The sequence below is a fragment of the Sapajus apella genome, unplaced genomic scaffold, assembly GCF_009761245.1.
Source record: "Sapajus apella isolate SASKATOON/1434 unplaced genomic scaffold, GSC_monkey_1.0 scaffold2, whole genome shotgun sequence".
Lineage (NCBI taxonomy): Eukaryota > Metazoa > Chordata > Mammalia > Primates > Cebidae > Sapajus > Sapajus apella.
Genome location: NW_022436942.1, coordinates 31,324,869 through 31,349,498, shown reverse-complemented (window position 1 = coordinate 31,349,498; position 24,630 = coordinate 31,324,869). Strand labels below are relative to the sequence as shown.

General features: G+C 38.0%; 1 long non-coding RNA gene across 1 annotated transcript; it reads left to right on the top strand.

Annotated features, from left to right (window-relative positions):
- The first annotated feature begins 386 nt into the window (after positions 1–386).
- On the top strand, positions 387–23,378 carry LOC116556932. The gene is made up of 3 exons (XR_004271266.1): positions 387–492; positions 20,258–20,274; positions 23,366–23,378. It is a non-coding gene; the product is annotated as an uncharacterized LOC116556932 (long non-coding RNA).
- The last annotated feature ends 1,252 nt before the right edge of the window (positions 23,379–24,630 follow it).

The following is a 24,630-nucleotide window of genomic DNA, read 5'->3' as shown; positions in this document are numbered from 1 at the left end:
ATCAGCACTTGCTGCCTCATCTTGCACTTTCATGTTACACCTTTTCTCAAACATCGCATACCAACCTCTCCTAGCTTTCAACTTTTCTTGTGTAGCGTCTTCATCCCACTCTGCCTTCAAAAGATTGAAGAGTTAGGACATTGCTCTGGGTTAAGTTTAGACTGACAGGTAACCTGTGCCTGATTTAATCTTCTACCCAGACCACTAAAACTTTCCCCATACCAGCAATACGACTGTTTCGCTTTCTTATCATTTTGTTCACTGGAGTAGCACTATTAATTTCCTTTAAGAATTATTCCTTTACATTCATAACTTGGTTAACTGTTGGCATAAGAAGACTAGTTTTCAGCCTATCTCAGCTTTTGACATGCCTTCCTCAGTAAGTTTTATCACACCTAGCTTTTGATTTAAAGTCAGAGATGTATAGCTCTTCCTTTCACTTGAACACATATTGGCCATTATAGGGTCAATAACTGGCCTGATTTCAATATTGTTGTACCTCAAGAAACAGGGAGGTCTGAAGAGAAGGAGAAGATGGAGAAATGGACAGTCAGTAAAGCAGTCAGAACATATACAGCACTGATGCATTAAATTCACCAAATTATATGGGTTCCTATATAAGTTCATGGCATCCTAAAGCAAATACAATAGCAACATGAAAGAGTGGGGGTCACAAATCATCATAACAGATACAATAACAGTACAAACATTTGAAATGCTGCAAGAATTACCAAAATGTGGCATAGAGACAAAAAGTGAACTCATGCTGTTGAAAAAATAGTGCCCATAAACTTACTCAACAAAAGGATGCCACAAAGCTTCAATTTGTTTTTTTTAAAAATGCAAAACACAATATCTGAGAAGTACAAAAACGTGAAATGCAAAAATCGAGGTATGCCAGTAAAAGAAATATCTTACACCTAAGTGTTGGGGTGGAATAAAATTCACGGCTTCTGTAGCACTTTTTAATGAGTCACTTTAATTTTATATGGTTCAGTCACATCTCACATTAAATACAAAGTAGAATCATTCTTAGTCTCACCCTCCTCCACTCCTAGCTCATGAGCTGCAATGTGTCAGACACTGTTCTAAGCACTTCACTTCAACCCCATGGGGAGATATTATTATTGCCCCATATTACAGGTGAGGAAACTGAGGCACAGAGCGATTCAATGACTTACGAAGGTCCCACAGCTTGTGAGCAAGAACTGGGACTCAAAGCCAGGCAATGTGACTACAGAGGCCACATTCTTCACCAGCCAGCTGTCTCCTGGCTCTGCAGGCTGGGTAGGGCCTCTTGCCTTCAGACAAGTGAAATCTAAATGATGCAAAATAAGAACTTCCTTGTGCCCTCCATGTCCTGATGTAGCCATATGATAGCAGATGTGAAAACTCTGAACATGAAAACAAAATAAGCCTCCATGAATGGCTGTTGCTGAACTGAACATTTTCCTTGACAATCTCCAAAAGCAGAAACTTAAAACCTCTTTCTACAATAGTGCCTATTCCAGTGCTTTTACATTATAAAAAAGGTGTGCTGAGGTCCAACCAACCACCTTTGGTTAGCATTCCCCTGAGATAGAGTAAGCCTCCTCAAAACTTCACACCCTGTATGCCCCTGGTAGGCATGTGGGTGTGGCTACAGCAAGGACTGCAACCCACCAGGAGTGGTTGGGTCAGTAGGCTGTCATAGGTGGGAAATGGAAAGGGGAAGTGGATGTTCACTATCTTGTCTATGAAGCTTTACACCCGCTGTCCTCCAGCCTAAGAGGATGACCAAAGTTTGCCCAATACTTGGGCAGGAAGGGAGTACAAGGTGGAATGTTGTAAAAAAGAAAAGATCTGATTAAAATCCCACAGCATATTCTCAGTCTAATCTCCTTTTATCTCGGCAACCCGATTTCAGCAATTATGTTTAACACTTAAATGCCTCCTCTTGTTCATAACTTTGATGATTCTCACATGGGCTGTAGACTGTTTACTCTAATTGTGTTCTTATTAACATTCCCATTTTGAATGACTAAAAATAAGACTTTGACCTTCCAAAGTGAATGACTGCTTACCGCCCTTCTTTGGGGAGAAATTAACTTTGGAAATATCTGTAAAGTATGTACATGGTGATATGTCCATTCGTTTTCCTTCCTATTTGTTTCATTAAAGTGGAGTTTCCTATTTATTTTCTGGAAGAGATGCAGGGACAAAGGATCACCAGCCTCTAAAGAAAATGTGAGATCATATTGACAAACTGAAAAGGTTTCAGCAAGAAAATTCTAAAGTCACAATTCATTCTTACAGACCTACTGATCTAGTGCTTTTATTTTAGGAATGAGATTAAATACCAGATGTAAAGTATTTTTCTTAATATATGCCAGCCATTAAAAATGACATCATTTAAGTTCAATTTTTTTATATAAAGAGAAATTTTCATTTGATGATTTTAGGAGGAAGAAAAACCACAAGATTACACATTTCTGCAAAAAAGAAAAAGAGAGAGGGAGAAATCCTTCTTTGGAATGTGAAACATGAAGAAGCAGGACAATGAGATTTTGTTTCCTATACAAATTGAAGATTAAATATGAATTTTAAAACATTTAAATTTGAATGAAAACAATCAAAGATCAAAAGAGCTATTTATAAACTTGAAAAACCTAACGCAACACATCCCCTGTACCTTTACGAATGTGCATGAGAAGTGGTGTGTCAGTGTTGAATAATACTTGTATACATTTTATTGATAATTGTCTTTAGCTTGACATACAGAAGGAAACATAATAGTTGTAGAGAACTGCAGCAATATATTTAGTTATTTTAAACCTCTACTTCAATCACCTTTCATAAAGTAAAAGAAATGAAAGTAACTTTGTAAAATATACAAAGGAAAGTAAACTTATTGATGTATGCTAGGAGACCTAAGCCAATTTGTTTCATCCAGACACACATAATTCTGACTGAAGACCAGCTTCTATTTTCTTGGATGAGAAGTCACTCCCTCCCTTTCGAGCTCTAGAAGAATATCATGATCTCTGATCATGACTCACTATTGTTAAAACTGAGGCAATATGCCCACCTACCCCTTGAATATGAAAGGAAAGAAAAGTAAATAATAATAACCAGCTTCCAAGCACAGACTTTTTATGTCTTTTCAGAGCTCCATGAATCTTCAAAAATTAATGACAATGGATAAGCTTCCTCAATGATTTTGCAGGATGCTTCTGGCACATTTCTGCAAGGTAAAGTGATTTATTTTGCCCTCAGTGGAGGAAAAATGGAAGGGCTTAGAAGAATAAACTAGCTTGAAAATAAATGTATAAAATGCTGCAAAAATAACACACAAAAAATTTGACCTATTCTCAATCTTAATCATCTCATAATCTAAAGGAGAATTAAACTTATTTATTTCTACAACTGAGGTCATTTTTGCTGAAATTCCAAAGCCAGTCATTTTACAAAAGGAACAAATCACATAGATTCTGTACTGTTCAGAGTAAATAATATGGATTAAACAAGAGGAAGAAAAAATGAAAATGAAGTTCAGGTGAAAAAAATAATTTCAATGAATATATTCTCTACCATTTTAACAATAAATTCTCAACATCTAAATGATAAAAAGTATTCTGTAAAAATAATTCTTAAATCCATAGCTGACTGATGAAAATTATAAATAATCAATAATATTTCAAAAGTTAAAGATCCCTAAGACATATACTGGTAATTATTCACAGATAAGCTATGAGTAATCTTTCGGTCCATTACAAACTAAATACTGATAAACAGTAAAATTTATTTAATCATTCTTTTATTCAAAAAAATATTTATTAGGGGACTACTATGTCCTAAGCATTCTTTGAAACACTGGAGATACAGTAGTGAACAAGATGGGAAAAAAAAAAAACTCAGATAAAAGGTGTAAGAATAGAGTTTATACTCCAGTAAAGAAAAATAAAAAATGAACAAAATAAATAAAACATACGTATGCTAGATGGTGATAAGTACTAGGGAGAAACAATGTAGGAAAGAATAATGGGGAGTGCTAGGGATGGCAAGATTTGAGGATGAGTGAAGAGAAACAAATTGAATAATTAAGGCCCCACTAAAAAGGTAGCATTTTTGCAAAGACCTAAGAAAGTAAGAGAATAAGACATGATGCTGCCTGCAGCAAAAGCATTTCAGGTAGAAGGAACAGCAAGTTCAAAGATCCTGACACAGGGGTATGGTTGACATTTTCAAAAAACATCAAGAAATGCAGTAAGCCTGGAGCAACATGAGGCAGAAGAAAGTAACAACAATATCACAGAGGTAAGGGAATAGGATCAAGATCAGGGTACATTCTTTTAGGCCATGGTAAGAATTTTGGCTTTTTTCCTAAGTTAGAAAGCTTCTGAAAGAGTTTAAAAAGAACGACATGATCTGACATTTTAGCAGGACCACTTTAGTTACCTCGTTAAGAAATACGAACAAGAAAAAGAGATAGCAGCAGGGAGACTGGATAGAAGACTATTATGGTTATCCAAATAAAACATGATGATGGCTGATGCCTGAGTGGAAGCAGTAAAGGTGATGACAAGTGATCAGGTGTTGGATGATCATAGGATTTACTGATTGGATGTAGGGGGAATGGAAAGAAATATGAGAAAGAGAAATTCACTATGACACCAACGATTTTGGCTGAGCATAATCAGCCAAATGATTGACTCTAATTCTTCACGTTTTCTAGAATCCATGCCCTCCCCCTAGCCTCACTGTGGGCAGCATCTCTTTTTCCACTTCTTAAATATGAACTCAACCACAGACTTAACTTTGGCCAATGACATGTGTATAAAAGTGACTGCCTGCTCGTTCTGAGCCCAGGACTTAAAAGGCCCTGCACATTATTTCTTGCTCTCTTACATTTGTACCATCAGCATGAAAAGAATATACCCTAACCAGCTTTCTTGTTATAGGAAGATAAGAAACAGTTGGGAGAGAGCTGTTCAAGTGACCAACAGACCTGCAGTCAGAAGTAGAACTGCCTTGGCCTCGGAAGCTTGAAGCAGAGGTGCCTGGCCAAACCCAGATCAGCCAAATTTAAATCAACTTCAGACACATAAGTAATAATTAGTGATTGTTGTTTTAAGTCTTTGAGGATTGGAGTGGTTTGTTATGATGCAATAGCTAGCTGATACACTGAGCAACTTATAGGATAATGTTATATTTACTAAAATAAGGAATTCTGTAGAAAGAACAAGTTTGAGGGAGAAAACAGGATTTTAGCCTTGGACATAACAAATTTAAAATGTTAAAGAGGAGACTGAATAGAAATTGCAGATATGGAGAAAGAGGTATGGGCTAAAGTATAAATGTAAGAGTCATAAGAATTTAGATGGTATTTAAAGCCATGGGACTAGTTAAGATCTTCTAGGAAGTGAATGTAGATAAAGAACAGATGAAATCTAAACCTTGAGACACTTCAATGAGATGATGTTAGGAAAATGAGAAAGAACCAGCAAAAGAGACTGAGTAGGAACAGACAGAAGTACAGGAGAAGGTCTGAAAGGGATGGCGCCTGGAAGTTTAGTGAATAATATGATGTGCAGAGTAAGTGATCATATCAGTCCCTTCTCATGCTGCTAACAAAGACATACCCAAGATTGGATAATTTACAAAGAAAAGAGGTTTACTGGACTCACAGTTCCACATGGCTGGGGAGGTTCACAATCATGGCAGAAGGTGAAAGAAGAGCAAAGGAATGTCTTACATGGCAACAGGCAAGAGGCCATGTGCAGGGAAACTCCCCTTTATAAAATCATCAGATCTTGTGAGAACGTATTCATTATCGTGAGAACAGCATGGGAAAAACCCACTCCCATGATTCAATTACCTCCCACTAGGTCCTTCCCATAACATAAGGGAATTATTACAATTCAAGGTAAGATTTGGGTGGGGACACAGAGCAAAATCATGTCATTCCACCCAGGCCCTCTCCCAAATCTCATGTCTTCACACTTCAAAACCAGTTATGCCTTCCCAACAGTCCCCCAAAGTCTTAACTCCTTTCAGCATTAACCCAAAAGTCCAAGGCCAAAGTCTCCTCTTAGACAAGGCAACTCTTTTCTGCCTAAGAACCTGTAAAATCAAAAGCAGTTAGTTACTTATTAGATATAATGGGCATATAGGCATTGGGTAAATACACCCATTCCAAATGGGAGAAATTAGCCAAAATAAAGCGGCTACAGGCCCCATGCAAGTCTGAAATCCAGCATGGGAGCCAAGTCTTAAATCTCCAAAATGATCTTCTTTTATTCCATGTCTCACATTCAGGTCAAATGTGAGACATGGAATAAAAGAATATCTGTTACAAAAGGTAGGCCCTAATGGCCTTGAGTAGCTCTGCTCCAGTGGCTTTGCAGGGCACAGCCCCCTCCCAGCTGCTTTCATGGGCTAGCATTGAGTATCTGAGGCTTTTCTAGGTGCACAGTGCCAGCCGTCAGTGGATCTACCATTGTGGGGTCTGGCAGACAGTGGCCCTTTTCTCACAGCTTTGTTAGGCAGCGCCCCAGTGGGGACTCTGTGGGGAGGTTCCAACCCCACATTTCCCTTCCACACTGCCCTAGCAGAGGTTCTCCATGAGGGCTTCACCCCTGCAGCAAACTTCTGCCTGGACATTCAGGCATTTCCACAGGTCCTCTGAAATCTAAGGAGAAGTTTCCAAGCCTCAATTCTTGTCTTCTGTGCACCCACAAGACCAACACCATGTGGAAGCGGCCAAGGCTAGGGGCTTGCACCCTCTGAAGCCACAGCCTGAGCTGTATTTTGGCCCCTTTTATCAAGGCTGGAGAGGCTGGGATAAAGGGCACAAAGTCCCAAGACTGCACGCAACAGGGAGACCCTGGACTCAGCCCAGAAAACCACTTTTTCCTTCTAAACCTCCAGGTCTATGATGAGAAGGTCTACCATGAAGGTCTATGATATGCCTGGAAACATTTTCCCCATTGTCTTGGTAATTAACATTCAGCTCCTCATGGCTTATGCAAAATTCTGCAGCTGGCTTGAATTTCTCTTCAGAAAATGGGTTTTTTTCTTTTCTATTGTTTCATCACACTGCAAATTTTCCAAACTTTTATGCTCTGCTTCCTCTTGAACCCTTTCCCACTTAGAAATTTCTTCCTCCAGATACCCTACATTATCTGTCTCAAGTTCAAAGTTCCACAGATCTCTGGGGCAGGGGCGAAATGCCACCAGTCTCTTTGTATAGCAAGAGTGACCTTTACTCTAGTTCCCAATAAGTTCCCATCTCCATGTGAGACCACCTCAACCTGGACTTCATTGTCCATACTACTATCTGCATTTTGGTCAAAACCATTCAACAAATCTCTAGGAAGTTCCAAACTTTCTCACATCTTCCTGTCTTCCTATGAACCCTCCAAACTGTTCCAGCCTCTGCCTGTTACCCAGTTCCAAAGTCACTTTCACATTTTCAGGTATCTTTACAACAGTGCCCTACTCTACCAATACCAATATGCAGTATTAGTCCATTCTCATGCTGCTAATAAGGACATACCTGAGACTGGGTAATTTATAAAGGAAAGAGGTTTAATGGACGCACACTTCCACATGGCTTGGGAGGACTCACAATCATGGTAGAAGGTGAAGCAAGAGCAAAGACATGTCTTACATGCCAACAGGCAAGAGAGCATGTGCAGGGAACTCCCCTTTATAAAACCACCAGATTTTGAGAGAATTAGTTGCTATCATAAGAACAGCACTGGAAAACCTGTTCCCATGATTCAATTACCTCCCACTGGGTCCTTCCCGCAACATGTGGGGATTGTTACAATTCAAGGTGAGGCTTCTGTGGAAACACAAAGTCAAACCATATTAGTGATCTACTGGACCAAATTACATACTGATAAGTCAAACAGGATGAAGACTGAAATAGTACCATTGGATCCTGTAATGTGAAGGTCTGGTTACTTTATGAAATTTTGATATATAGGTGAACAGAAAAATGGAAAACTAGCTAGAGAGAAAAATGAAGTTTAAAAAGGAGTTTTGATTTTTTAATAGCATTGAGAATAGCTTCTTTTATTTGCTGTTAAGAATGATCTGGCAGAGAAGAAAACTTGATGAAGAAGAGAGGGGACTAATTGATAAACCAGACAGAAGGCAGAGTATATTAAAACTCATGGTGGAAGGCAAGCAGTGTTGAGTAACAGCATAAGGAAAGTCTCTTTTGGTTGCTTATACTTTCCGAATGGAAAAGGAAGCAAGGTAAGCTAAGAGAGGATGAAGGACACCTGAGTATTCAATGAGAAAGGAAAAAGGATGAAATAATCAGATGGCAGAATGGAAAAGTAAATGGGACACATAAAGCCAGGCTGTATAAGACCCACTGGACATGAATGATCATGAATTTAAAGCAAGACCAATCACATGGCTCTGTGTTTATCTGCAATTATATTCTGTTTCATGAGTGCAGCCATAGAGTAGTAGGATAATTAGATTTACACAGGTTAGGATTTTCTCAAACAAAACTTATAAAAAGGGTATATGAGGGAAGCTGAGAGCACAGGCAAGGGAATACTAATGAATGACCATGGAATTGAAGCTGGAGACGAAGAGAAATATATACTGGAGGGGAGTCAGAGGAAGTAAAACACCAGGTGGAAGCACTTTTAGAGCTGTGGTTACTGAAGGAAGCTTCACGGTCAGTATGGTAATGGCAGGAAGTAGTTATTTGAAACAGAGCTTATGGAGAGATTGCAGATATCAACAACCACAAAGATGGGGTGTAGACTTGGAGAATGAAGAACAGTTTGCCTGAAGGGTGAAGGACAAGAGAGGTAGAAGTTGGGAGATTAAGAAAGTGAGAAGTCAGTGTACTAGAAACGTCACCTTCTGATATCCAATCCAGATATTGAAATTGCCAAGAATTAGGGCAGGAGTACTGTTAGAGTCCCAATGCTGTAAAAAGTAAAATTTTCCAGAAACTCAAGGTAAAAGATTTTGCATTTCTACAAATATCTTATACCTTAACTGAGATCATAGCAAGTACCACTCAAATTGTTCTATAAAGCATTTAACAAGAATCTTAGAAATACAGTAGAACTCTCTTAACCCATTTCCACTCAGCCAACTTGCCAGATTATCTATCCACATGCATCCCTTTCTCTGCAAAGCTTTTCTGTTGAAGCCCAAAGATGAGAGAAAGGCCCTGGCAGAGGCTGCTCTCTGCTCTGCTCACTCAGTTCTACTCCCACTAGTTGAGTTGGATGCTTGCCAAAAGTCAGTTATGTTTGTTTCCAACACTGTTAGTGCTTCTTAAATTCAATGTTATAATTACATAATTACACAGTTTCTTGAGATGTTATATAAGTCAATGATATGTAAATGCAAAAAAACATGGCTTCTTTGAAAACCACGTGGAATGCTAGAAAGATTTTATGAAGGTGAGTCACTAAGAAATATGCTATCAAACTATGTGTGAGTGAGATAAACATAAAATATTTTTAAAGAATCATAAAAATGTAAAAGATGTCAGCACTCAGTTTGCTTTACTCATGTCCTTGGGTTCTTGCTCCACTTACAAAAGCAAAACCAGAACTCTCAGACAATGAAGTATGGGTGTGGTTGATGCAAGGAAGACAATGCAGAGCTTCAACCAGGGGACCCATACTAGAAATGAAGACAGTGGGCCTCCAACAAAATATTGATGAATGAATACAAATACACATGTTTTTAAGGTAAGTAAAATCTCAAATGTGTCTTTTTAAAATAATTCCTGTTTTAACCAACATCTTCAGTTAACTTCTTTAACTAACTACTGTCTTGATTGAAGTAGATTAATCTACTTCTGATGGTACTTTAGACAAGCAAAACACAGAGATCCAATGATTCATTCTTAATTAAGTCCTTTACAAACATGGAAAAAACTTGACTTGGTTGAATTGGACAGTGACTTTGATTTTTTTTTAAATATATTTTATTGCATTTTAGGTTTCGGGGTACATGTGAAGAACATGTAAGATTGTTGCATAGGTAAACCCATGGTATGGGGCCAAAAACATATGAAAAAATGCTCATCATCCCTGGTCATTAGAGAAATGCAAATCAAAACTACATTGAGATACCATCTCATGCCAGTTAGAATGGCGATCATTAAAAAATCTGGAGACTTTGATTTTTGTTGTTATTGGTGTAAAGGCTCATCATATAATTATTGGAATGGGAACAATGTTACAAGAGCACCAACTACACACTTGCATTTAAGGCAGGCCACTTATGAATTCCTAAATAGATGAGAATCTCTGCATTAAAGTTTCTTTTGAAATGCTTTTATCAGAATAAGAGTTTTGCTGTAGTAAATTGTAACTTTACATTCACTAGTGTAGGCTGCATGAATCTGGTTAAGAAGTAGTTAAATAATTAAACTGATTTGCTCCAGACCTGAGTGACACTTAACAGTATGACACAGAAAACATCCTGGTGATTATGTCACTAGACAATTTGACCCAATATTTCTGCCTAAATCCAAAATACTAGCTGAAGCTACTACAACCAGGCAATCCACGACACAGAGAAAGACTCTGGAGAGGACCTTAAAAATATCATGAAGGTAGCATGGAACAGATGAGAAGTATTTAGCATGATAGAAGAGAATATCAGTCTCTTCTGAACACTAGAATAGTCTGTATCATTTTAAGAAGTAGAAGGAAACTAAAAATTTGCTACAAATAGTGAGAAATGTCCTGTTTGAAGGAAATAACCTTCTAATGTAGAACAAGGACACCATGAAACACATGGGAAAGAATCAACAAAATTTGGATGGACCAGGAGAAAAACTGGAACTAAAAGTGTTCTCTTAGACATGTTTAGCTCAGGTTTGTACTCACTCTTTAGTAAAAGTGAATTAAAATGTGGTTCCATTATCATTACTTATAGTTTATCACATGTAATTATATTTAAGTTAACCAGATACTAAACTCTATGTAGTTTTCATTTCATGCCATTAATTCAGTCAAAATTGAAGTTCAAAATTTAAAAACCCCTCCAGGCATTTTAGGAGCCATGATTGAAGACTGAGTTGTAACCCTGTTAACCACTGCAAGCAAAATTCTGATACACATTATGGATATCATCTTTCTCAGAACAGTTTAGTTCTCTGTAAAAGGTAAAATAAATTCTTCATATGTCTTCATTGAGTGATACTGCATCTTTAAATTTGATCTGTGAACATGGAGAGCAAACAAACATTTATACACAAAGATTTGGAAGCCCCTAAATTAACAACTTTAAAGAAATAGATAAATTATAATACATTTATTTGTTACTATCGGGTCTTCCATGGACAAGACAAATAGCAAAATGGGCAATGTATATGAGTACAGGGGAGAATATTTGTTATTTTGAGAGCTGAGCACTTTGTTCTTAGCAGGATATAAACTGTTTTCAGATGGAAGAGAAGTAGCAAGCTCATGTGCCTAAAGGAGGCTGGCAGGTGACATAAATGAGTGAAATGATCCCTGTATGAGAGAAAACATGGAAGAGTGACAGTGGCAGTATCCGTGGCATACCGAAGAGCAGTTGCCAATCTACACAAACAACCAAAACTCAGCTCCAGCCTAGTTGTATCTGAGAATGTGCACCCATTGTTGCCATTTCTTCTGATTTTTTTCTTAAGGAGCTTACCATCTGGATTTTGCTATGCTTTTTGTGTCGTCATAGTCAATAGTGTAAAGGACCATTTCATATTAACCTAAGGGTTGCCAGAGGGTTTTTTGTTTGTTGTTTTTTCTTTGCATCTGGCTTAGAGGTCAAAATAAATTAAGATGCCTTAGCTATTGTGATTTTTCAGGGGCAAGGAAGCTCTCTGGGGATAGCCTGGATAGGCTAAAAATAATTGAAAAGAATAGCTAACTAAACTATTCTGCAAAAAAGGTTAATTTGGGGTGGAGGCATAGTAGACAAATGGAAAGAGGAGAGGGAATAGGAAGTGAAGCAACACAATAGTAGGTGAAATAAGGACTTTTAAGAGCATGGATTTCTAAATACCCAATTCACTAGGATTGCTGTGAACCCTCAGTAAACTATGCCATGCATATAAATGCCTTGGATGATGGTATTTTGAGAAAAACAAAGAACAGTAGCTATTTGCACATCCCCTGTGTTGGTGCAGGCAAGGAAGAATCACTCTAGGAGTTGAGAGATGAGTGAGTTTCAAGGGTTTAAGAAAATGGGAAATTGAAAAGAGAGGTACCATAAAATATATAATATCACTTCTCTAAGAAGTGATAGAAAATATAGCTAGGGTATTGGACACCCTATAAGACAGAAATTATTGAGGATATTAAGGTAACCCTACCTGCTCTCTCAAGATCTCAGTGATTTAAAGCAATAGAAATTTATTTCTATGTCATATCTCAGTTCAATTGGTGACAAGTGGCAAGGTAAGAGCTCTGTTCCACACAGTTACTTAAGTTCCCAGGCTGATAAAGGGTACATTACATGGGTTCCAAGGTCAACCTGGACAATCAGCTAGCTCTTGGTAAGAGAGAGAGAAAGAGTGGATAACCATGCTAGCTATTTCTGTGCTCAACATTCTGTTAGCCATAACTCAGTAATGTGGCCACACCTAATTGTAAGAAAGGCTAAGAATTGTGATCTAGATGTATGCCAAGAAGGAAAGGAGAACTATGTTCTCTGACTTAGTGGGGTCAAGCCAAATTTATTTAAATCTCAATGAACTGGGAAAGATGTGGAGGATGGACAGATGGATGGATGGATGGATGGATGGATGGATGGATGGAATAAAGATAAGAATCCATAGGCTGATGTGGGGGTGGCAGAAAGAAAAAAGAGAGAATTCCCAAATATTTGTGTGTGTCTGTATGTATCCAGATTTAGTAGGGGAATACATATATTCAGATACAGATGAGCACTTTGTATTACTTGCTCCTTCTTCATCTTCTCTCAGAACCTCCATAATGTTGCCATAGTCCACATGATCCTGTCTCCCAAGACAAGGGCTGACTAAAATGGGATAGATACTTCACCCAAATTAGTACAATCAGAGCACCATTCAAGAGAGTTTGGAATTGAGGCAGAGGAGCTGAAGTTCTGTTCTTGAATAAGGAAGTCATATCAGAAGCTGCCAGATGTCCACCAGTCTCTTTGGTCCATAGCAACACAGTTGTGGCTGGACACATGGAAGACCAGCTAGATTTGACATTTCCAAGCCTCTCACAGCCAGCTACGACTATCTGGTTTACTTCAAGTCAAAGGACTATGAATGGAAGTCACACATCTAACTTCTGGATTATCTCCTAAAGGTAAACCCTTTCTCCTGAACTAGCTCCTTCCACCCCCTCCCATGAATTGCAACTTGGGCATGCCTTTGAACCAGTTCATCCAGGCAAAGCTGGGCAATGCTCTAGGGAACAGCAGAGCAAGAAAATATGGAAGGCACCTAGATCTCAGAATGACGGCATGGCATAGGTCTGTCTCATCAACCTGGAGTGAGATAACTTCTTTGAATAAAATTCTTTTGAAACCACTGTACTTTGAGGGCTCTTTGTTGCAACAACTTGGCCTTTTCTGAAACCTATACAAAGGCCATGGAAAGCCAGAACTGGGGTAGCCACATGCATGTACAAAGTTGAGAAAGCCAGTCTTCAAGAGCAGAAAGGCACCAAAAGGAAATAAAGATTAAAAATACATTCTGCCTTTGAGAAGTGAAGAGAGTAGGTTGTTACTGCTGTCATTTCAGTTACTGGTCACATTTTTTCTTAAAGCTTCTGAGTCTCATAAATATGCTTTCAATAAATGTCCATTTTTTATTAAGAGAGCTTGAATTTCTGTTGTTTATAACTGCAAACACCTCTAAGACTACAAGAGAGCAAGAATGAAAGCAAGAAATACATTAAAATGTCAAAAGTAGTCATGTTTGTGGGGTAGCTACACATGTGATATGGTTTGTCTCTGTGTCCCCACTCAAATCTCATGTTGAAGTGTAATCCTCAATGTTGGGGGAGGGACCTGGTGGAAGTGGATTTCCCCCTTACCGTTCTTGTGATAGTGAAGTCTCATGAGATCCGGTTGTTTAAAAATGTATAACACTTCACCCTTCTCTCGCTCTCCTCTCTCTCTCTCCCTCCCTCTCTCTCTCTCTCCTGCTTGCTTCCCCTTTGCCCTTCTGCCATGATTGCAATTTTTCGGAGGCCTCCTAGCCAGGCTTCCTGTACAGTCTGTGGAACTGTCAGTCAATTAAACCTCTTCTCTTCATAAATTTTCCAATCTCAGGTAATTCTTTATAGCAGTGTGAAAACAAACTAATACAGTATGCCACTTTATTTACTGTTTAATTTTTTTCATTTATCAAACATCCTGTAATGAAAAGACATTATTTTTCTGATAGGAAAAGGACTGCATTGTAAAAACTTCTAGTACAACAGAGGGCAAATCAGAAAAACAATTCTTATACAATTCTCTCTTAGCCATACTCTTTGTCTGGGTGCACCAGGTATTACATAAAAAATAATTATATTCTTTACCAAGCCTCTATCATATGCAAGGCACTGTACTAGGAGCTTCTAACATGTTATTTCATATTTTTCAGCAGGGAACAACTTTGGCCCTGCTGGAAGCCCTGTCATTGACAAAGAGACCAAACATGTTTACTCTCTTTTGATTCTCCATTACAGTGGTGTGCCTGGGAATCTGGTTTATCTCTGCAACCCCAGGCCTATAAAAGGCACCTGGTCAGGACGAATGAATGACTTCAGAAAGCAGTGTGGTGATATTTATGCAGTATCAATGTTTATTTTTGTAGTTAATAATTTGGGGCCTTGCAGATTAAAGATACTAAAATAAATGTTTTTTTTAACTAATTAAGGGGACTCTGCAATCTCTAAGGCCATTAAAAAAATAAACTGCTCAAATAAGTTTTGTATTCTAGGAGGGAGTGTGTGAGCAGAAAGCAAGGAATTCCCGTCTTCCTGTAAATCTGTCAAGCTTAATATCACCAACTTGAAATTTTCACCAACTCTTAGCCAGTATCACTATTGATCCCTTTAAAACTCTTCACTGTTTTTTGTTAGGAAGTGTAAGATGTAACTAAAGCAGTATATAAAGTCTAGATGGTAGAACTATGATTTTAGAAGATGTCTCTGTGTATTTGTGGTATGCAGAATAATGACCTGCCCCCAAATAGGTTCATGTCCTAATACTCCGAACCTGTGAATATTTTTAATTACATGGCAAACGAGAATCAAGTTTGCTGATAGAATTAAAGCTGCTGATGCGATTAGGGTTTCTAATCAGCTGAGCTTGAAACAGGCAGATTATCATGGATTATCCAGGTGGACCCAGTGTTATCAGAGGAGTCCTTATAAGTAGAAAAGGGATGCAGAAGAGTCAGAGAAGATGTGATGATGGAAGCACAGTCACACGGAACAATGCAATGTAAAGACCCGCCTGCCATTGCTTGCTTTCCAGATGGAAAAAGGGAGTCATGAGTCAAGGAGTGGTGCAGTCTCAAGCAGCTAGAAAACGCAAGAAAACAGATTCTCCCCTTAGAACCTCCAGAAAGGAGTGCAGCTGACATCTTGATTTCAGCACACTGAGAGTGGTGCTGGGTTTCTAATCTGTAGAATTTAGGTAGTAAGTTTGTGTTAATTTAAGCCACTGATTTGGGGTAATTTTTTGGCAACAATAGGAAAACATTACACTACTAATATGAGAAATCTGCTTGTAAACATGGGTAGATGAGAAAGCAAAAATTAAAAGGTGACTGAGGTAAAAGAATATCTATCTACTTGTGTGACTCAGACAGGCCTCTGGGGAGGTTTGCCACAAGTAGTTAGAGGGAGGTGCAACTAGTGACTGTGCCCAGTAGGAAAGTGACTAATACAATATGATGGGAGGACCCTGAGCTGTGTTTCCCAGTGTTAACACACTTCCTGGCCAACTAGTCAGCTCTTAAAACACCTAAAAACCTTTAATAACCATGTATGACAGAGGAATGTATAGGTTTTTTGTAGTTTGGGGAAAAATCTGACCTGTATATATAGAAACACAATTAGAAAATCATGTTAAGTGTATGTTAGAAAGGAAAGTAGTCTTGGAAACTATAAATCAAATTCGCATTTTATAAATAAAATGAAACTGAAGCTCAGCGAGGTATTATGGCTTGCTGATATTAATTTATGTCAGCTAATACAAGAAGTCAGTTCTCCGAATTAGTAGATTTGCCTAAAAAGTGTAGGATGTGGTTACAACTCCGTAATTATTCTATTTCCTAATAAACTCTAAAAATAAACTGTAGGAGCAAAATCATTGTCTCTGGATAGACAGAAAACATAAATTAAAACCCCAGCCAAAATGGAATATAAATATTGGATGTGAAGAAGGACACATGCTAAACTTGAGAGGCACTACAAGTCCTTGGGAGAAAAGCAACTTCTTCAGAGTTGCAATAGCTAAGCACAGTGAAAATTCCAAGTAATTGTCCCAAACAAGGCCCTTTATCTACCCACATTTTGTGAATAGGAGGAGCCCCTTTGAGATTCTCAAACAAGTCTTGTTCCTTCAGTGGGTATGACAGCCCAGTTGGTCTCAGCCAACCTCAGCAATAATGACAAGGATAGTAAAAATAGCTGCTAACATTATTGAGCACTTGCTGTGTGCACTGCCATGTACCATTCCCAATGCCATGTACCATTCCATCCCCATTTTACATGCAAGATAACTGAAGCACAGAAAGGTTTAGGAACTTGTCAAAAGTTATTCAGCTACTAAGTGGTAGAGCTAGAATCTGAGCCTGGATAGCCTGACTCCAGAGCTAAGCTGTAGACAGGCTCTGACTTAGCTCTTGCTTTAGACAATGGACCACACGGGCAAGAATTAGGTCTTGCTCATCTTTGAAGTTTCAGTGCCTCGCACCATTTCAGCACAAATAGAGCAGAATAGCACAGAGGTCAGAGACTAGGCTGTAGGGTCAGTCATTCCAGGCTTTAAAAAATGACACCAGCACTCAGTATGACCTCGAGTAAGTTACTTACCTTCTCACAATTTCAGATTGTTTACCTTAAAAAGGAAAAAGCATAATAAAAGAGACATCTTTATTATTTATTATCTGTCACATAAGGTTGTTGGGAAGATTAATGCTATAACACATTTCAAAGGCTTAGCCTAGCACTGTATTTGATAAATAATAAACAAGACTCCATACAACGGAAAGTTATTTTTGTCTTCTTTCTTTGCTTTTCAAAATTATTTTTAAATGTTCCAAAAACCTAAATGTCTTCCAAGTCCCCTCACAAGAATCATGAAAAGTCCATTTAAAGAAAAAAAAATATTTTAAATTTAAAGAAAATAGGATAAAGCAAACATCATTCCAAAGAAGTTTGATTCCCTTAAAGCTCAAAAGAGAAGCTAGGCTATAATTTGGTAAAACTGGCAGTAGCAGTGGAAAGTAATTGACAAAGTACAAAGTTTTCTGAATGTTTATAGGAGCGTATTAAGGTAGCTAATCCATAGGTGTTCATTACATGGCTGTAGACCGTTCTATCTACCAGTAGATATTCTGTTGCATAAATCTCCCTGTTCCTAGAGGTACTACTCATATGATAGTAGTTTCCAGAACCTTATTTATCTTGGCCTTTGATCCAAAAAATATTACTGAGCAAAGCACAATGCTAGGTCTTATGAACACAAAAACATGTAATACACAATCCCTATTCTCAAGGAATTTATATTCTACTTGCAGAGACAGAATATGTCCATGCAAAATAATTAACATAATAAGTGCCATAGACTAAACACCAACTATAGTCCAAATGGGTTGCACTTTTTATTGCTCATGCTAGTCACTAATGTTGGTAGATTTTTGTAAGAACTAACAGGCATCTTTCAGGAATTGACCACTTCAGTAGTTACTCTTTAAGAGCAAGAGAGATCAGATGCAGAAAAATGCAGAAATACATCCTACCCTCTTCTCAGAGTTTGGCTAAAATCTCAGTTTGGCTAAATCTTCTGACAGTAGATGATATACTTATTTGCAGATCTGTCTCCCAGCTAGCCTAAGCATTAGTGAAGGGAAATGTCCCTTTTTGGGCACATTTCCATATCACATAAAGGGGCTCAATTAATAGCTGCTGAATGGAATGGATATCTGTAGTTTATTATACATCATTAACATTATTGTTAAAGTTTTATCATATTTGACATTCTATAATTTTCTCCTTTAGTCTGGCTAAACACAATCATAAACAGACTCAATTATTTGTTGACAGTGTATTTTCCTAATTAAGCCCAATATAATTATGTGGCTTAAACGTAACTCTTTGTAAGCAAGAAGCTGGTCTATGTGGACCTAATATTTGCACAAGGCATGAATAAGGTCCAAACACACACTAGGAAAGAAACAATGCTATCCACATCCACTCTGCTGATGACCTGTCCATCCTTCCAAGTTACCTATGCTGTTTGTTGCCTCCTCTTGGAAAGCTTTTATCTCCCCATATCATGTCCAACCATTCCCTTCACCATATTACCTCATCATCATCCTTAGGATTTCAGCAAATTCACTCCCTCAGGAAAGATTTCCCAGACAACCTTTGATACCGACAGAGCCAATACTTCTCCTTAATGGCAATCATTATAACTGATAAACTAACATTTTCCACTAATTTTATGATTATTTCATTACTGTCTTCTGTTTCAGATTGTATAATCCATGTATGAACATAATATGTATGCATTTTGTTCATGATTATGTTTATATCACAGAGCAATGTGTCTTGTTTATGTGTCTGTGTATGTGCGTGTATATATATGTACACATATACACATTTATTGACACACACAAGACACAAACATATATGCTTTCACATAAGACACTTTGCTCCATAACCCTATACACATAAAAGTATAGGTGATGCTCAGTAAATATTTTGAATGAATGAATTCAACAGATTTTACCCATGAATCCTAAAGGAAGATTTGAGAGCAGGACTGGGTCATTCCAATAACATATAAGCAGAGAAACTTTTCAACCTACCTTGTCCTGTTGTCTTAACAGTCCTAGGAGACATCAGTTGTGTTTCTGGAACAACAGCACCCCAAATAGTGTTGTACATGCCATATTGCCAATCTGTACCTGCAATGAGCAAGCAGTATATTGTGTAGCTCATCAAGAGGAAAAGGCAGGCCAGGTGTGGTGGCTCACGCCTGTAACCCTAGCACTTTGGGTGGCTGAGGCAGGTAGATCACCTGAGGTCAAGAGTTCAAGACCAGCCTGGCCAACATGGTGAAACCCCATCTCTAATAAAAATACAAAAATTAGCCAGGTATGGTGACGGGCCCCTGTAATTCCAGGTATTTGGGAGGCTGTGGCAGGAGAATCACTTGAACCCAGGAAGTAAAGGCTGCAGTGAGCTGAGATCCTACCACTCCACTCCAGCCTGGGTGACAGAGTGAGACTGCCTCAAAAAAAAAGGAAAAGGCAGAGGGAAGTGGTAAGAACTCACCTACATCTTTGGGGTTCTCACCCTGTTTTGGTCAGGATATTAATTCACCTGGAAACATAGTGCTCTTACTTCACTACTGACCATTATTAGCTCCTAATTACCAAATATCACCTCCTTATCTCTGTCTCTGTATCTCTGTGTTTTGCTCTCTTTTGCTAGCTCTCTTTCTTGGTTTCTTTCTTACTCTCCAGGACATTATATGTAAAACAAGTATAAGAAGGCTCTGAAAGGTAAAAAAAAAAAAAGAATTTCGACCAGTTAGAGACCTTGGGATCTGAGGAACAACACAGCAGTGCGTTCCCTGGGTTTCCTTTTTGGCTGATATATCCCAAACTGGGTGCTGGAGAAGTCAGCAACCTAGGCACAACAACAGGTACAGACCAAAAAAGGAAAAAGAAAAATCCCAGCAAATGCCACTCTCTGCAACCAAAGAACCAGGAATCATGCAGCCTTCCAGGACAATTCCACTTTATTGCAACCAAAATGGCAGAAAAAGCTGGCCCCACCCCAACCAGCAAAATCCATGGGAGAGCCTAGGCTTTCCTCCTTGCCAGGCTGCAAGGGAGCACCTCAATCCCCCTACCAGGGTGATGTCAGAGAAGGATGACTAGGGAGCTTGGACTTTTATCATCACTGAGCAGTAACTGGAGCTGTCCTCCCCCAGAGTGTTAGTGGAGACCACGTGGGGACATGGAAGCAGTGACAAGGCACCGCTCCCCTCTCTCAGAAGAAAGAGGAGCCCCTCCCCATCCCAGGTGTCAACAGAGGCTGAGTGCAGACCTGGATTTATACCCCCAACCTGGTAGTAATAAGATGGGCTCCACCCCTTTCTTTACCAGACTGGTGTCAGAGGAAGCCTATAAATACGGAAGACTGAGAGTCTCATAACGTAACATTCAAAGTCTCATGACATAATAGTCAAAATGTCTAGGTTTCCATCGAAAATCACATATCATATCAAGAGTCAGGAAAATCTCAACTTGAATGAAAAAAGACAATCAATAGATCCCAACATCAAAATGACAGATGGCAGAATTATCTGGCAAATATTTTTAAAACAGCCATTATAAAAAATGTTAAATAAACTATTACAAACATACTTGAAACAAACAAAAAATAGAAAGTCTCAGCAGAAGTATAGAAGCTATAAAGAAGAACCAGATAATATTTTAGAACTGAAAAATACAAATGCCAAAACAAAAGACAATAGCAGAATAAATGAGACAGGAGTAAAATCAATGAACTTGAAGATAGAGCAGCAGAAATTAGGCAGTGTGAATAACAGAGGGAAAATAGACCAAAAAAATAAAAAGAACTTCAGGGACTTACGAAACTGTAACAAAAGATCTAACATTCCTGTCACTGGAGTCTCGCAAGGAGAGAAGGAAAAGAGCAGGGCTAAGAAAAGGAATCAAAGAAATCATAGTTAAAAACTCCAAAAAAAAGTAATGTGACCTCATTGGTAATTAAGAATGCAAATTGAATAATAAAATAACATTTTTAGCTTTTGCTTCTCTAATTGGCAAAAAATATTTATGATTGATGATATTGCATATTGGTAGGTATATAAGAAATTAGAATTCTTCCAGTCAGTGACAGTTTAAATTGGTGACATGTTTTTCATTAAGTTTTTCTGATTTGCATTTTGTCTATTGCTATCAAAATTGTAAATGTGCACATTCCTTGATGCTGAAATTATATTTCCAGAAATAAATCTATCCCATGAAATAGCCACATATGTTCAGAATCATATAAACTATATAAAAAATATTTATTGCAATATGTATAATAATGGAAAATTACAAATAAAAAATCCATTAAAACATAAATAGTTGATGAATTGTGACTTATTTGTACTATAGATATAACATAGTTGTTTAATAAATATATGAGGTAGACTTACCCACTTTCATATGGAAAAAACTCCAAGTTTTAAATGCTAGTAAAAGAACACTATGTATAATATGGCCTCAAATACAACCACACAAAGAAAGGTGCATGTTTGTGAATATAATGCATAGAAAGTGGATATAGAGATTAGACATTTTTAAGAGTATCCCCAGTTCCAAGCTGTGTTTGCTTGAAACTTCGAATAAACTGAAAAAAAAAACAGAAAATGTCACTGTTAAAGAATGGTGTGGAAGGACTGATAGAGATTATGAAGTGGCCAAAATCTCCCTAAAGCAAAGGTTGACAGTTAATTGAGTTTGGCAGAGGTGGGTGACAAAGGGAAATGTTTACACTTCGTTCTCCATTCTTTTATGTCTTTGGCTCATGCCCAATGTGTTAATATATTAATTGTATAATAAAAGAAAAGTTATGAGGATATAACCATATGATTAAAAAACAACAATGGATAAAATAATAATGGCCCATATTTATTGAGTGTCTACAAATGTCATGTGTCAAGCATGGTGCCAAGTGCTTTTCATGTATTATTCTATTCACAAAAACTCTATGAGATAGGTGGTAAGTCCCACTCTGAGTGCTTTAAGTGTATCTCATTTAGTGTTCACAGCCACTCTACAATATCAGTACCATTACTAGTGCTCATTTCACAGAAAAAATAAAGTATTTAGGGCAACTACCCCTCTTAGTAGCAGAATTGAGTACTCAATTGTGTTATTCAACACCAGCATCTACATTCTTAGACCCTATTTCACAGAGAAAAAAATTCACATATCTGATAAGCCTAAACAAATTTGTCTCTTCATCAACACTGGAAGAATATTGACTGTTTTACAAGCTTTAAACCTGATTCAGGGGAAGAAAAAGAAAATTATTCTATGAAATAAAAGAGAGACATTGTTTAATTGTACATGTGTGTGCCTCTGAAATATAGGACAATGTGCTGTTGTGTTCAGACAAATCCACCGTTATGTTCTCTTTGGTGTCATTTTATGTGTAGCAATTATACTAAAAATAATGGATATTAAACTAATCCTGACAAAACAAGCTAATTAATATTAGTGCACAGTTATCTAATTTTCTCTGTATTGAGATAGGTAATTCTAAATGATAAACTAAGATTAGTGAAACACTTTAACTCATTTTTTAAAAAATACTACATATCTCAAAAAAGGGAGGAAATCTATAAATATCTTTAAAACTGAAGTGTGGTCATTTGAAGACAACATTTTTAGTATAGGTAGAAGCTTCTACTCTGAAGCATTGAGTGAAGTTAATGAGTCAATTTCTTTCTAAGATTAAAGAAGACATTTGACACTGTGTAGACTTCTTAAACTTCAGCCTCTGCCCTCATTTTTCTAGGTTGTACAGCAGAAACCATCATAACCACAAGGTCACATTATACAAAAGAAAAAAGTTTTGGAAACGTTTAAGACAGAGAAGATAAGCAGGACCAAATTTTCCCATAGTAGGTACCACAAACCTTTCGTATAGATGACATCTAGCTAGTCAAATGAGATTAGATCTGTTGTGTCAGCCTGTTTTTCTGATAGTATCTCGACAGAACCAAGCTGCAATAAGATCTACCTACCTCTTAAAAACAAGAAAAATACCACTCCCAGAATAAAGCAAGAGTCTCTGTAGGAACACATACTCCACAATCACAGAACTTGTCTAGCTTTGCTCATCATTATGCCTAGTGCCCAGGATCTCCACGAACACTTCTGGAGAGAACATGGTCTCAGTTTTGCACAGTCCATAGCTCCTTAATCTATGCTTTAAGGAGCTTCTCCTCAGGTTTCTGGGACCACCCTTTGCTAAGCCTCCTACCTCTCTTGATGCTCCTCCTGTTTACATCATCTCTCCTCTTCAGCCACCACTTTACCACAGGGGTCTCCCCAGGCTTTCCAGCCTGCATTTGAGATGACGTCAGGTACAAAGTGACCAAGGGAAAGGGGGAGGGAAAGAATGGATAAGCTAAAGGTGGTTTACCTGTAGTATAAGGTCACTTCACCCACTCTAAATACTAGAATATTTGGATGAAAGGCCAGCAAATCTAAAAAGGAGTCATAAATTGAAACATAGGGGTAAAGGCCAACCCAAAGTCTGATCATTTAGGATCCAAGGACAAGCTCCATTAGGCTCGGCAATTTCCAAAAGGGACAATGGTTGTGATCTGGACTCTAAAGATCTATTCAGGTCTCTGCCCAGCCCACCTGCATCCACGAAAGCCTACCTACTCACAAGTGAGAGTCTCTGCAGTCATATCTAAGCCACCTTACCTTCTATGCTGGCCATAGTCAATTGGACCAGGAATGGACAGCTGACCCACACTGGATCAATCAGTTTCCCTTTCCCAAGATTTTGGAATTCAAATTTAGAGGCAATGAATGTGTCTTTGTCTAAAACTATAACCTGTAACTCAGAAGTTATAAAGTTACCATATTCTGTCATGTACATGGATAAGTAGAAAAATCCCATCTGCAGAGAAAAAAAAAGAAGAAAAAAGACAGTCACCAACAATACAGTGAAACAGATGTGCAGAGAAGGCATAACAGAGGCAGAGAGAAAATTCTGAAATGTTCTCAGTTCCCAGCTCTCCTTCCTTCTGAAGGCCACCACATCCCTGCTCTTAGATTCCATGAGTCACATATAGTAAAGTTCCCTTTAGTTTGCCAAGCAAACCCAGATTATACAAATGATAGAAAAATAAAAGCCAATAAAATAAATGTAGGAAACAGAAAATGAAGCTAAGACTGAACCAATCTTTAATTATAAACCCTACTGAAAAGAGGTAGGCTGTCATATGTCAGCTCTCCCAAGGCCTACCCTAGTTCTCCATGTACAGGCAAGCCACAAACATAATTGCTCTGTGCCTAGGCTGGTGTTTAGAATTAGCACTCCTTTCAATATTGTTCACAACAAAGACAAAATGGAGATAAAAATAAAGCTCAAAATGAAACTGAACCCAACCATTGTTCCCCTTCCGTATTAGGATATTTTTCTAAAAGTGAATTCTCCAGAGAAGAGGACATCACAAAGGAAACAGATGGTTACTTTAAGGAAAGCAGGAGACATTCCATATTGCCTTTCCCTTGCTCCTTTTTTTTTAACTGGGAGGACTTAAGCAGTTATGGTTATTCCTCACATACATTTCAGCCATTCTGTTTATGCAATGCAAAAGATGGATAATTGCACTACTGCACTACAAAACAAGCAG